Genomic DNA, 13,476 nt, shown 5'->3' on the forward strand with positions numbered 1-13,476 from the left:
CGTGGATCGAACCCACGTTTTTCACGCTACGATTTTTTTTAAATGTGTTGCGCGGCGGAGAAAAGACGCGCGCCGGACGTATTTGCGGCTTAATATCTCTTGTCTCATTGGGTGTAGAAAGTCTGTTCATGGCTCTTTGGAAAGGGCTGCATCTCCCCTGTAATCGCCTTCGAGCGGCACGCGGATCGAACCCACGGTTTTCACGCTATGATTTTTTTAAATGTGGTGCGCGGCGGAGGAAATGCGCGCGTCGGACGTCATTTCGGCTTAATATCTCTTGTCTCCTTGGGAGTAGAAAGTCTTTTCATGGCTCTTTGGAAAGGGCTGCATCTCCCTTGTAATCGCCTTTAAGCGGCACGCGGATTGGACCCACCGTTCTTCCGATGCGATTTTTTAAATGTGGTGCGCGGCGTAGAAAAGACGCGCGTAGGACGTATTTGCGGCTTAATATCTTTGGGCTCCTTGGGAGTAGGAAGTCTGTTCATGCCTCTTTGGAAAGGGCTGCATCTCCCCTGTAATCGCCTTCGAGCGGCACGCGGATCGAACCCACGGTTTTCACGCTATGATTTTTTTAAATGTGGTGCGCGGCGGAGGAAATGCGCGCGTCGGACGTCATTTCGGCTTAATATCTCTTGTCTCCTTGGGAGTAGAAAGTCTTTTCATGGCTCTTTGGAAAGGGCTGCATCTCCCCTGTAATCGCCTTTAAGCGGCACGCGGATCGAACACACGGTTTTCACGCTACGATTTTTTTTAAATGTGTTGCGCGGCGGAGAATAGACGCGCGCCGGACGTATTTGCGGCTTGATATCTCTTGTCTCATTGGGAGTAGAAAGTCTGTTCATGGCTCTTTGGAAAGGTTTGCATCTCCCCTGTAATCGCCTTTAAGCGGCACGCGGATCGGACCCACCGTTCTTACGCTACGATTTTTTAAATGTGGTGCGCGGCGTAGAAAAGACGCGCGTAGGACGTATTTGCGGCTTAATATCTTTGGGCTCTTTGGGAGTAGGAAGTCTGTTCATGCCTCTTTGGAAAGGGCTCCATCTCCCCTGTAATCGCCTTCGAGCGGCACGCGCATCGGAACCATCGTTATCACGCTACGATTTTTTAATGCCGCCAGGGATAGGCCGAAAGCGTGGCAGGTGGCGTTCGTTAGGGACAGTCATGGAGGTGATGCACACCGAGTTGCACGCCATTTGGAGTTGGCCCGGCCTAGATGTGAGCGTTCAAAGTCAGCGCGTTTGTTTAAACTTTCTCCTCCAATTCGTTGCAATTGTACAAGCGTTTCTCGTTCATCCGACTGGAGCGTAACGCTTTATATGTTAATATTTCTGGTCTCCTTGGGAGTAGAAAGTCTGTTCATGGCTCTTTTGAAAGGGATGCATCTCCCCTGTAATCGCCTTCGAGCGGCACGCGGATCGAACCCACGGTTTTCACGCTATGATTTTTTTAAATGTGGTGCGCGGCGGAGGAAATGCGCGCGTCGGACGTCATTTCGGCTTAATATCTCTTGTCTCCTTGGGAGTAGAAAGTCTTTTCATGGCTCTTTGGAAAGGGCTGCATCTCCGCTGTAATCGCCTTCGAGCGGCACGCGGATCGAACCCACGGTTTTCACGCTATGATTTTTTTTAAATGTGGTGCGCGGCGGAGAAAATGCGCGCGTCGGACGTCATTTCGGCTTAATATCTATTGTCTCCTTGGGAGTAGAAAGTCTTTTCATGGCTCTTTGGAAAGGGCTGCATCTCCCTTGTAATCGCCTTTAAGCGGCACGCGGATCGAACCCACGGTTTTCACGCTACGATTTTTTTTAAATGTGTTGCGCGGCGGAGAATAGACGCGCGCCGGACGTATTTGCGGCTTGATATCTCTTGTCTCATTGGGAGTAGAAAGTCTGTTCATGGCTCTTTGGAAAGGGCTGCATCTCCCCTGTAATCGCCTTCGAGCGGCACGCGGATCGAACCCACGGTTTTCACGCTATGATTTTTTTAAATGTGTTGCGCGTCGGAGAAAATGCGCGCGTCGGACGTCATTGCGGCGTAATATCTTTTGTCTCCTTGGGAGTAGAAAGTCTTTTCATGGCTCTTTGGAAAGGTTTGCATCTCCCCTGTAATCGCCTTTAAGCGGCACGCGGATCGGACCCACCGTTCTCACGCTACGATTTTTTAAACGTGGTGCGCGTCGGAGAAAATGCGCGTAATATCTCTTGTCTCCTTGGGAGTAGAAAGTCTGTTCATGGCTCTTTGGAAAGGGCTGTATCTCCCCTGTAATCGCCTTCGAGCGGCACGCGCATCGGAACCATCGTTATCACGCTACGATTTTTTAATGCCGCCAGGGATAGGCCGAAAGCGTGGCAGGTGGCGTTCGTTAGGGACAGTCATGGAGGTGATGCACACCGAGTTGCACGCCATTTGGAGTTGGCCTGGCCTAGATGTGAGCGTTCAAAGTCAGCGCGTTTGTTTAAACTTTCTCCTCCAATTCGTTGCAATTGTACAAGCGTTTCTCGTTCATCCGACTGGAGCGTAACGCTTTATATGTTAATATTTCTGGTCTCCTTGGGAGTAGAAAGTCTGTTCATGGCTCTTTTGAAAGGGATGCATCTCCCCTGTAATCGCCTTCGAGCGGCACGCGGATCGAACCCACGGTTTTCACGCTATGATTTTTTTAAATGTGGTGCGCGGCGGAGGAAATGCGCGCGTCGGACGTCATTTCGGCTTAATATCTCTTGTCTCCTTGGGAGTAGAAAGTCTTTTCATGGCTCTTTGGAAAGGGCTGCATCTACCTTGTAATCGCCTTTAAGCGGCACGCGGATTGGACCCACCGTTCTTCCGATACGATTTTTTAAATGTGGTGCGCGGCGTAGAAAAGACGCGCGTAGGACGTATTTGCGGCTTTATATCTTTGGGCTCCTTGGGAGTAGGAAGTCTGTTCATGCCTCTTTGGAAAGGGCTGCATCTCCCCTGTAATCGCCTTCGAGCGGCACGCGGATCGAACACACGGTTTTCACGCTATGATTTTTTTAAATGTGGTGCGCGGCGGAGGAAATGCGCGCGTCGGACGTCATTTCGGCTTAATATCTCTTGTCTCCTTGGGAGTAGAAAGTCTTTTCATGGCTCTTTGGAAAGGGCTGCATCTCCCCTGTAATCGCCTTTAAGCGGCACGCGGATCGAACACACGGTTTTCACGCTACGATTTTTTTTAAATGTGTTGCGCGGCGGAGAATAGACGCGCGCCGGACGTATTTGCGGCTTGATATCTCTTGTCTCATTGGGAGTAGAAAGTCTGTTCATGGCTCTTTGGAAAGGTTTGCATCTCCCCTGTAATCGCCTTTAAGCGGCACGCGGATCGGACCCACCGTTCTTACGCTACGATTTTTTAAATGTGGTGCGCGGCGTAGAAAAGACGCGCGTAGGACGTATTTGCGGCTTAATATCTTTGGGCTCTTTGGGAGTAGGAAGTCTGTTCATGCCTCTTTGGAAAGGGCTCCATCTCCCCTGTAATCGCCTTCGAGCGGCACGCGCATCGGAACCATCGTTATCACGCTACGATTTTTTAATGCCGCCAGGGATAGGCCGAAAGCGTGGCAGGTGGCGTTCGTTAGGGACAGTCATGGAGGTGATGCACACCGAGTTGCACGCCATTTGGAGTTGGCCCGGCCTAGATGTGAGCGTTCAAAGTCAGCGCGTTTGTTTAAACTTTCTCCTCCAATTCGTTGCAATTGTACAAGCGTTTCTCGTTCATCCGACTGGAGCGTAACGCTTTATATGTTAATATTTCTGGTCTCCTTGGGAGTAGAAAGTCTGTTCATGGCTCTTTTGAAAGGGATGCATCTCCCCTGTAATCGCCTTCGAGCGGCACGCGGATCGAACCCACGGTTTTCACGCTATGATTTTTTTAAATGTGGTGCGCGGCGGAGGAAATGCGCGCGTCGGACGTCATTTCGGCTTAATATCTCTTGTCTCCTTGGGAGTAGAAAGTCTTTTCATGGCTCTTTGGAAAGGGCTGCATCTCCGCTGTAATCGCCTTCGAGCGGCACGCGGATCGAACCCACGGTTTTCACGCTATGATTTTTTTTAAATGTGGTGCGCGGCGGAGAAAATGCGCGCGTCGGACGTCATTTCGGCTTAATATCTCTTGTCTCCTTGGGAGTAGAAAGTCTTTTCATGGCTCTTTGGAAAGGGCTGCATCTCCGCTGTAATCGCCTTCGAGCGGCACGCGGATCGAACCCACGGTTTTCACGCTATGATTTTTTTTAAATGTGGTGCGCGGCGGAGAAAATGCGCGCGTCGGACGTCATTTCGGCTTAATATCTATTGTCTCCTTGGGAGTAGAAAGTCTTTTCATGGCTCTTTGGAAAGGGCTGCATCTCCCTTGTAATCGCCTTTAAGCGGCACGCGGATCGAACCCATGGTTTTCACGCTACGATTTTTTTTAAATGTGTTGCGCGGCGGAGAATAGACGCGCGCCGGACGTATTTGCGGCTTGATATCTCTTGTCTCATTGGGAGTAGAAAGTCTGTTCATGGCTCTTTGGAAAGGGCTGCATCTCCCCTGTAATCGCCTTCGAGCGGCACGCGGATCGAACCCACGGTTTTCACGCTATGATTTTTTTAAATGTGTTGCGCGTCGGAGAAAATGCGCGCGTCGGACGTCATTGCGGCGTAATATCTCTTGTCTCCTTGGGAGTAGAAAGTCTTTTCATGGCTCTTTGGAAAGGTTTGCATCTCCCCTGTAATCGCCTTTAAGCGGCACGCGGATCGGACCCACCGTTCTCACGCTACGATTTTTTAAACGTGGTGCGCGTCCGAGAATATGCGCGTAATATCTCTTGTCTCCTTGGGAGTAGAAAGTCTGTTCATGGCTCTTTGGAAAGGGCTGTATCTCCCCTGTAATCGCCTTCGAGCGGCACGCGCATCGGAACCATCGTTATCACGCTACGATTTTTTAATGCCGCCAGGGATAGGCCGAAAGCGTGGCAGGTGGCGTTCGTTAGGGACAGTCATGGAGGTGATGCACACCGAGTTGCACGCCATTTGGAGTTGGCCCGGCCTAGATGTGAGCGTTCAAAGTCAGCGCGTTTGTTTAAACTTTCTCCTCCAATTCGTTGCAATTGTACAAGCGTTTCTCGTTCATCCGACTGGAGCGTAACGCTTTATATGTTAATATTTCTGGTCTCCTTGGGAGTAGAAAGTCTGTTCATGGCTCTTTTGAAAGGGATGCATCTCCCCTGTAATCGCCTTCGAGCGGCACGCGGATCGAACCCACGTTTTTCACGCTACGATTTTTTTTAAATGTGTTGCGCGGCGGAGAAAAGACGCGCGCCGGACGTATTTGCGGCTTAATATCTCTTGTCTCATTGGGTGTAGAAAGTCTGTTCATGGCTCTTTGGAAAGGGCTGCATCTCCCCTGTAATCGCCTTCGAGCGGCACGCGGATCGAACACACGGTTTTCACGCTACGATTTTTTTTAAATGTGTTGCGCGGCGGAGAATAGACGCGCGCCGGACGTATTTGCGGCTTGATATCTCTTGTCTCATTGGGAGTAGAAAGTCTGTTCATGGCTCTTTGGAAAGGTTTGCATCTCCCCTGTAATCGGCTTTAAGCGGCACGCGGATCGGACCCACCGTTCTTACGCTACGATTTTTTAAATGTGGTGCGCGGCGTAGAAAAGACGCGCGTAGGACGTATTTGCGGCTTAATATCTTTGGGCTCTTTGGGAGTAGGAAGTCTGTTCATGCCTCTTTGGAAAGGGCTCCATCTCCCCTGTAATCGCCTTCGAGCGGCACGCGCATCGGAACCATCGTTATCACGCTACGATTTTTTAATGCCGCCAGGGATAGGCCGAAAGCGTGGCAGGTGGCGTTCGTTAGGGACAGTCATGGAGGTGATGCACACCGAGTTGCACGCCATTTGGAGTTGGCCCGGCCTAGATGTGAGCGTTCAAAGTCAGCGCGTTTGTTTAAACTTTCTCCTCCAATTCGTTGCAATTGTACAAGCGTTTCTCGTTCATCCGACTGGAGCGTAACGCTTTATATGTTAATATTTCTGGTCTCCTTGGGAGTAGAAAGTCTGTTCATGGCTCTTTTGAAAGGGATGCATCTCCCCTGTAATCGCCTTCGAGCGGCACGCGGATCGAACCCACGGTTTTCACGCTATGATTTTTTTAAATGTGGTGCGCGGCGGAGGAAATGCGCGCGTCGGACGTCATTTCGGCTTAATATCTCTTGTCTCCTTGGGAGTAGAAAGTCTTTTCATGGCTCTTTGGAAAGGGCTGCATCTCCGCTGTAATCGCCTTCGAGCGGCACGCGGATCGAACCCACGGTTTTCACGCTATGATTTTTTTTAAATGTGGTGCGCGGCGGAGAAAATGCGCGCGTCGGACGTCATTTCGGCTTAATATCTCTTGTCTCCTTGGGAGTAGAAAGTCTTTTCATGGCTCTTTGGAAAGGGCTGCATCTCCGCTGTAATCGCCTTCGAGCGGCACGCGGATCGAACCCACGGTTTTCACGCTATGATTTTTTTTAAATGTGGTGCGCGGCGGAGAAAATGCGCGCGTCGGACGTCATTGCGGCGTAATATCTCTTGTCTCCTTGGGAGTAGAAAGTCTTTTCATGGCTCTTTGGAAAGGTTTGCATCTCCCCTGTAATCGCCTTTAAGCGGCACGCGGATCGGACCCACCGTTCTCACGCTACGATTTTTTAAACGTGGTGCGCGTCGGAGAATATGCGCGTAATATCTCTTGTCTCCTTGGGAGTAGAAAGTCTGTTCATGGCTCTTTGGAAAGGGCTGCATCTCCCTTGTAATCGCCTTTAAGCGGCACGCGGATTGGACCCACCGTTCTTCCGATACGATTTTTTAAATGTGGTGCGCGGCGTAGAAAAGACGCGCGTAGGACGTATTTGCGGCTTAATATCTTTGGGCTCCTTGGGAGTAGGAAGTCTGTTCATGCCTCTTTGGAAAGGGCTGCATCTCCCCTGTAATCGCCTTCGAGCGGCACGCGGATCGAACACACGGTTTTCACGCTATGATTTTTTTAAATGTGGTGCGCGGCGGAGGAAATGCGCGCGTCGGACGTCATTTCGGCTTAATATCTCTTGTCTCCTTGGGAGTAGAAAGTCTTTTCATGGCTCTTTGGAAAGGGCTGCATCTCCCCTGTAATCGCCTTTAAGCGGCACGCGGATCGAACACACGGTTTTCACGCTACGATTTTTTTTAAATGTGTTGCGCGGCGGAGAATAGACGCGCGCCGGACGTATTTGCGGCTTGATATCTCTTGTCTCATTGGGAGTAGAAAGTCTGTTCATGGCTCTTTGGAAAGGTTTGCATCTCCCCTGTAATCGCCTTTAAGCGGCACGCGGATCGGACCCACCGTTCTTACGCTACGATTTTTTAAATGTGGTGCGCGGCGTAGAAAAGACGCGCGTAGGACGTATTTGCGGCTTAATATCTTTGGGCTCTTTGGGAGTAGGAAGTCTGTTCATGCCTCTTTGGAAAGGGCTCCATCTCCCCTGTAATCGCCTTCGAGCGGCACGCGCATCGGAACCGTCGTTATCACGCTACGATTTTTTAATGCCGCCAGGGATAGGCCGAAAGCGTGGCAGGTGGCGTTCGTTAGGGACAGTCATGGAGGTGATGCACACCGAGTTGCACGCCATTTGGAGTTGGCCCGGCCTAGATGTGAGCGTTCAAAGTCAGCGCGTTTGTTTAAACTTTCTCCTCCAATTCGTTGCAATTGTACAAGCGTTTCTCGTTCATCCGACTGGAGCGTAACGCTTTATATGTTAATATTTCTGGTCTCCTTGGGAGTAGAAAGTCTGTTCATGGCTCTTTTGAAAGGGATGCATCTCCCCTGTAATCGCCTTCGAGCGGCACGCGGATCGAACCCACGGTTTTCACGCTATGATTTTTTTAAATGTGGTGCGCGGCGGAGGAAATGCGCGCGTCGGACGTCATTTCGGCTTAATATCTCTTGTCTCCTTGGGAGTAGAAAGTCTTTTCATGGCTCTTTGGAAAGGGCTGCATCTCCGCTGTAATCGCCTTCGAGCAGCACGCGGATCGAACCCACGGTTTTCACGCTATGATTTTTTTTAAATGTGGTGCGCGGCGGAGAAAATGCGCGCGTCGGACGTCATTTCGGCTTAATATCTCTTGTCTCCTTGGGAGTAGAAAGTCTTTTCATGGCTCTTTGGAAAGGGCTGCATCTCCGCTGTAATCGCCTTCGAGCGGCACGCGGATCGAACCCACGGTTTTCACGCTATGATTTTTTTTAAATGTGGTGCGCGGCGGAGAAAATGCGCGCGTCGGACGTCATTTCGGCTTAATATCTATTGTCTCCTTGGGAGTAGAAAGTCTTTTCATGGCTCTTTGGAAAGGGCTGCATCTCCCTTGTAATCGCCTTTAAGCGGCACGCGGATCGAACCCACGGTTTTCACGCTACGATTTTTTTTAAATGTGTTGCGCGGCGGAGAAAAGACGCGCGCCGGACGTATTTGCGGCTTGATATCTCTTGTCTCATTGGGAGTAGAAAGTCTGTTCATGGCTCTTTGGAAAGGGCTGCATCTCCCCTGTAATCGCCTTCGAGCGGCACGCGGATCGAACCCACGGTTTTCACGCTATGATTTTTTTAAATGTGTTGCGCGTCGGAGAAAATGCGCGCGTCGGACGTCATTGCGGCGTAATATCTCTTGTCTCCTTGGGAGTAGAAAGTCTTTTCATGGCTCTTTGGAAAGGTTTGCATCTCCCCTGTAATCGCCTTTAAGCGGCACGCGGATCGGACCCACCGTTCTCACGCTACGATTTTTTAAACGTGGTGCGCGTCGGAGAAAATGCGCGTAATATCTCTTGTCTCCTTGGGAGTAGAAAGTCTGTTCATGGCTCTTTGGAAAGGGCTGTATCTCCCCTGTAATCGCCTTCGAGCGGCACGCGCATCGGAACCATCGTTATCACGCTACGATTTTTTAATGCCGCCAGGGATAGGCCGAAAGCGTGGCAGGTGGCGTTCGTTAGGGACAGTCATGGAGGTGATGCACACCGAGTTGCACGCCATTTGGAGTTGGCCTGGCCTAGATGTGAGTGTTCAAAGTCAGCGCGTTTGTTTAAACTTTCTCCTCCAATTCGTTGCAATTGTACAAGCGTTTCTCGTTCATCCGACTGGAGCGTAACGCTTTATATGTTAATATTTCTGGTCTCCTTGGGAGTAGAAAGTCTGTTCATGGCTCTTTTGAAAGTGATGCATCTCCCCTGTAATCGCCTTCGAGCGGCACGCGGATCGAACCCACAGTTCTTCCGATACGATTTTTTAAATGTGGTGCGCGGCGTAGAAAAGACGCGCGTAGGATGTATTTGCGGCTTAATATCTTTGGGCTCCTTGGGAGTAGGAAGTCTGTTCATGCCTCTTTGGAAAGGGCTGCATCTCCCCTGTAATCGCCTTCGAGCGGCACGCGGATCGAACCCACGGTTTTCACGCTATGATTTTTTTAAATGTGGTGCTTGGCGGAGGAAATGCGCGTGTCGGACGTCATTTCGGCTTAATATCTCTTGTCTCCTTGGGAGTAGAAAGTCTTTTCATGGCTCTTTGGAAAGGGCTGCATCTCCCCTGTAATCGCCTTTAAGCGGCACGCGGATCGAACCCACGGTTTTCACGCTACGATTTTTTTTAAATGTGTTGCGCGGCGGAGAATAGACGCGCGCCGGACGTATTTGCGGCTTGATATCTCTTGTCTCATTGGGAGTAGAAAGTCTGTTCATGGCTCTTTGGAAAGGGCTGCATCTCCCCTGTAATCGCCTTCGAGCGGCACGCGGATCGAACCCACGGTTTTCACGCTATGATTTTTTTAAATGTGTTGCGCGTTGGAGAAAATGCGCGCGTCGGACGTCATTGCGGCGTAATATCTCTTGTCTCCTTGGGAGTAGAAAGTCTTTTCATGGCTCTTTGGAAAGGTTTGCATCTCCCCTGTAATCGCCTTTAAGCGGCACGCGGATCGGACCCACCGTTCTCACGCTACGATTTTTTAAACGTGGTGCGCGTCGGAGAAAATGCGCGTAATATCTCTTGTCTCCTTGGGAGTAGAAAGTCTGTTCATGGCTCTTTGGAAAGGGCTGTATCTCCCCTGTAATCGCCTTCGAGCGGCACGCGCATCGGAACCATCGTTATCACGCTACGATTTTTTAATGCCGCCAGGGATAGGCCGAAAGCGTGGCAGGTGGCGTTCGTTAGGGACAGTCATGGAGGTGATGCACACCGAGTTGCACGCCATTTGGAGTTGGCCCGGCCTAGATGTGAGCGTTCAAAGTCAGCGCGTTTGTTTAAACTTTCTCCTCCAATTCGTTGCAATTGTACAAGCGTTTCTCGTTCATCCGACTGGAGCGTAACGCTTTATATGTTAATATTTCTGGTCTCCTTGGGAGTAGAAAGTCTGTTCATGGCTCTTTTGAAAGGGATGCATCTCCCCTGTAATCGCCTTCGAGCGGCACGCGGATCGAACCCACGGTTTTCACGCTATGATTTTTTTAAATGTGGTGCGCGGCGGAGGAAATGCGCGCGTCGGACGTCATTTCGGCTTAATATCTCTTGTCTCCTTGGGAGTAGAAAGTCTTTTCATGGCTCTTTGGAAAGGGCTGCATCTCCGCTGTAATCGCCTTCGAGCGGCACGCGGATCGAACCCACGGTTTTCACGCTATGATTTTTTTTAAATGTGGTGCGCGGCGGAGAAAATGCGCGCGTCGGACGTCATTTCGGCTTAATATCTCTTGTCTCCTTGGGAGTAGAAAGTCTTTTCATGGCTCTTTGGAAAGGGCTGCATCTCCGCTGTAATCGCCTTCGAGCGGCACGCGGATCGAACCCACGGTTTTCACGCTATGCTTTTTTTTAAATGTGGTGCGCGGCGGAGAAAATGCGCGCGTCGGACGTCATTTCGGCTTAATATCTATTGTCTCCTTGGGAGTAGAAAGTCTTTTCATGGCTCTTTGGAAAGGGCTGCATCTCCCTTGTAATCGCCTTTAAGCGGCACGCGGATCGAACCCACGGTTTTCACGCTACGATTTTTTTTAAATGTGTTGCGCGGCGGAGAATAGACGCGCGCCGGACGTATTTGCGGCTTGATATCTCTTGTCTCATTGGGAGTAGAAAGTCTGTTCATGGCTCTTTGGAAAGGGCTGCATCTCCCCTGTAATCGCCTTCGAGCGGCACGCGGATCGAACCCACGGTTTTCACGCTATGATTTTTTTAAATGTGTTGCGCGTCGGAGAAAATGCGCGCGTCGGACGTCATTGCGGCTTAATATCTCTTGTCTCCTTGGGAGTAGAAAGTCTTTTCATGGCTCTTTGGAAAGGTTTGCATCTCCCCTGTAATCGCCTTTAAGCGGCACGCGGATCTGACCCACCGTTCTTACGCTACGATTTTTTAAATGTGGTGCGCGGCGTAGAAAAGACGTGCGTAGGACGTATTTGCGGCTTAATATCTTTGGGCTCCTTGGGAGTAGGAAGTCTGTTCATGCCTCTTTGGAAAGGGCTCCATCTCCCCTGTAATCGCCTTCGAGCGGCACGCGGATCGAACCCACGGTTTTCACGCTATGATTTTTTTAAATGTGCTGCGCGGCGGAGAAAATGCGCGCGTCGGACGTCATTGCGGCTTAATATCTCTTGTCTCCTTGGGAGTAGGAAGTCTGTTCATGCCTCTTTGGAAAGGGTTGCATCTCCCCTGTAATCGCCTTTAAGCGGCACGCGGATCGGACCCACCGTTCTCACGCTACGATTTTTTAAACGTGGTGCGCGTCGGAGAAAATGCGCGTAATATCTCTTGTCTCCTTGGGAGTAGAAAGTCTGTTCATGGCTCTTTGGAAAGGGCTGTATCTCCCCTGTAATCGCCTTCGAGCGGCACGCGCATCGGAACCATCGTTATCACGCTACGATTTTTTAATGCCGCCAGGGATAGGCCGAAAGCGTGGCAGGTGGCGTTCGTTAGGGACAGTCATGGAGGTGATGCACACCGAGTTGCACGCCATTTGGAGTTGGCCCGGCCTAGATGTGAGCGTTCAAAGTCAGCGCGTTTGTTTAAACTTTCTCCTCCAATTCGTTGCAATTGTACAAGCGTTTCTCGTTCATCCGACTGGAGCGTAACGCTTTATATGTTAATATTTCTGGTCTCCTTGGGAGTAGAAAGTCTGTTCATGGCTCTTTTGAAAGGGATGCATCTCCCCTGTAATCGCCTTCGAGCGGCACGCGGATCGAACCCACGGTTTTCACGCTATGATTTTTTTAAATGTGGTGCGCGGCGGAGGAAATGCGCGCGTCGGACGTCATTTCGGCTTAATATCTCTTGTCTCCTTGGGAGTAGAAAGTCTTTTCATGGCTCTTTGGAAAGGGCTGCATCTCCGCTGTAATCGCCTTCGAGCGGCACGCGGATCGAACCCACGGTTTTCACGCTATGATTTTTTTTAAATGTGGTGCGCGGCGGAGAAAATGCGCGCGTCGGACGTCATTTCGGCTTAATATCTCTTGTCTCCTTGGGAGTAGAAAGTCTTTTCATGGCTCTTTGGAAAGGTTTGCATCTCCCCTGTAATCGCCTTTAAGCGGCACGCGGATCGGACCCACCGTTCTCACGCTACGATTTTTTAAACGTGGTGCGCGTCCGAGAATATGCGCGTAATATCTCTTGTCTCCTTGGGAGTAGAAAGTCTGTTCATGGCTCTTTGGAAAGGGCTGTATCTCCCCTGTAATCGCCTTCGAGCGGCACGCGCATCGGAACCATCGTTATCACGCTACGATTTTTTAATGCCGCCAGGGATAGGCCGAAAGCGTGGCAGGTGGCGTTCGTTAGGGACAGTCATGGAGGTGATGCACACCGAGTTGCACGCCATTTGGAGTTGGCCCGGCCTAGATGTGAGCGTTCAAAGTCAGCGCGTTTGTTTAAACTTTCTCCTCCAATTCGTTGCAATTGTACAAGCGTTTCTCGTTCATCCGACTGGAGCGTAACGCTTTATATGTTAATATTTCTGGTCTCCTTGGGAGTAGAAAGTCTGTTCATGGCTCTTTTGAAAGGGATGCATCTCCCCTGTAATCGCCTTCGAGCGGCACGCGGATCGAACCCACGTTTTTCACGCTACGATTTTTTTTAAATGTGTTGCGCGGCGGAGAAAAGACGCGCGCCGGACGTATTTGCGGCTTAATATCTCTTGTCTCATTGGGTGTAGAAAGTCTGTTCATGGCTCTTTGGAAAGGGCTGCATCTCCCCTGTAATCGCCTTCGAGCGGCACGCGGATCGAACACACGGTTTTCACGCTATGATTTTTTTAAATGTGGTGCGCGGCGGAGGAAATGCGCGCGTCGGACGTCATTTCGGCTTAATATCTCTTGTCTCCTTGGGAGTAGAAAGTCTTTTCATGGCTCTTTGGAAAGGGCTGCATCTCCGCTGTAATCGCCTTCGAGCGGCACGCGGATCGAACCCACGGTTTTCACGCTATGATTTTTTTTAAATGTGGTGCGCG

The sequence above is a fragment of the Electrophorus electricus genome, chromosome 9 (genome assembly GCF_041902795.1).
Source record: "Electrophorus electricus isolate QZ-2024a chromosome 9, ASM4190279v1, whole genome shotgun sequence".
In the NCBI taxonomy this organism is placed as follows: Eukaryota; Metazoa; Chordata; class Actinopteri; order Gymnotiformes; family Gymnotidae; genus Electrophorus; species Electrophorus electricus.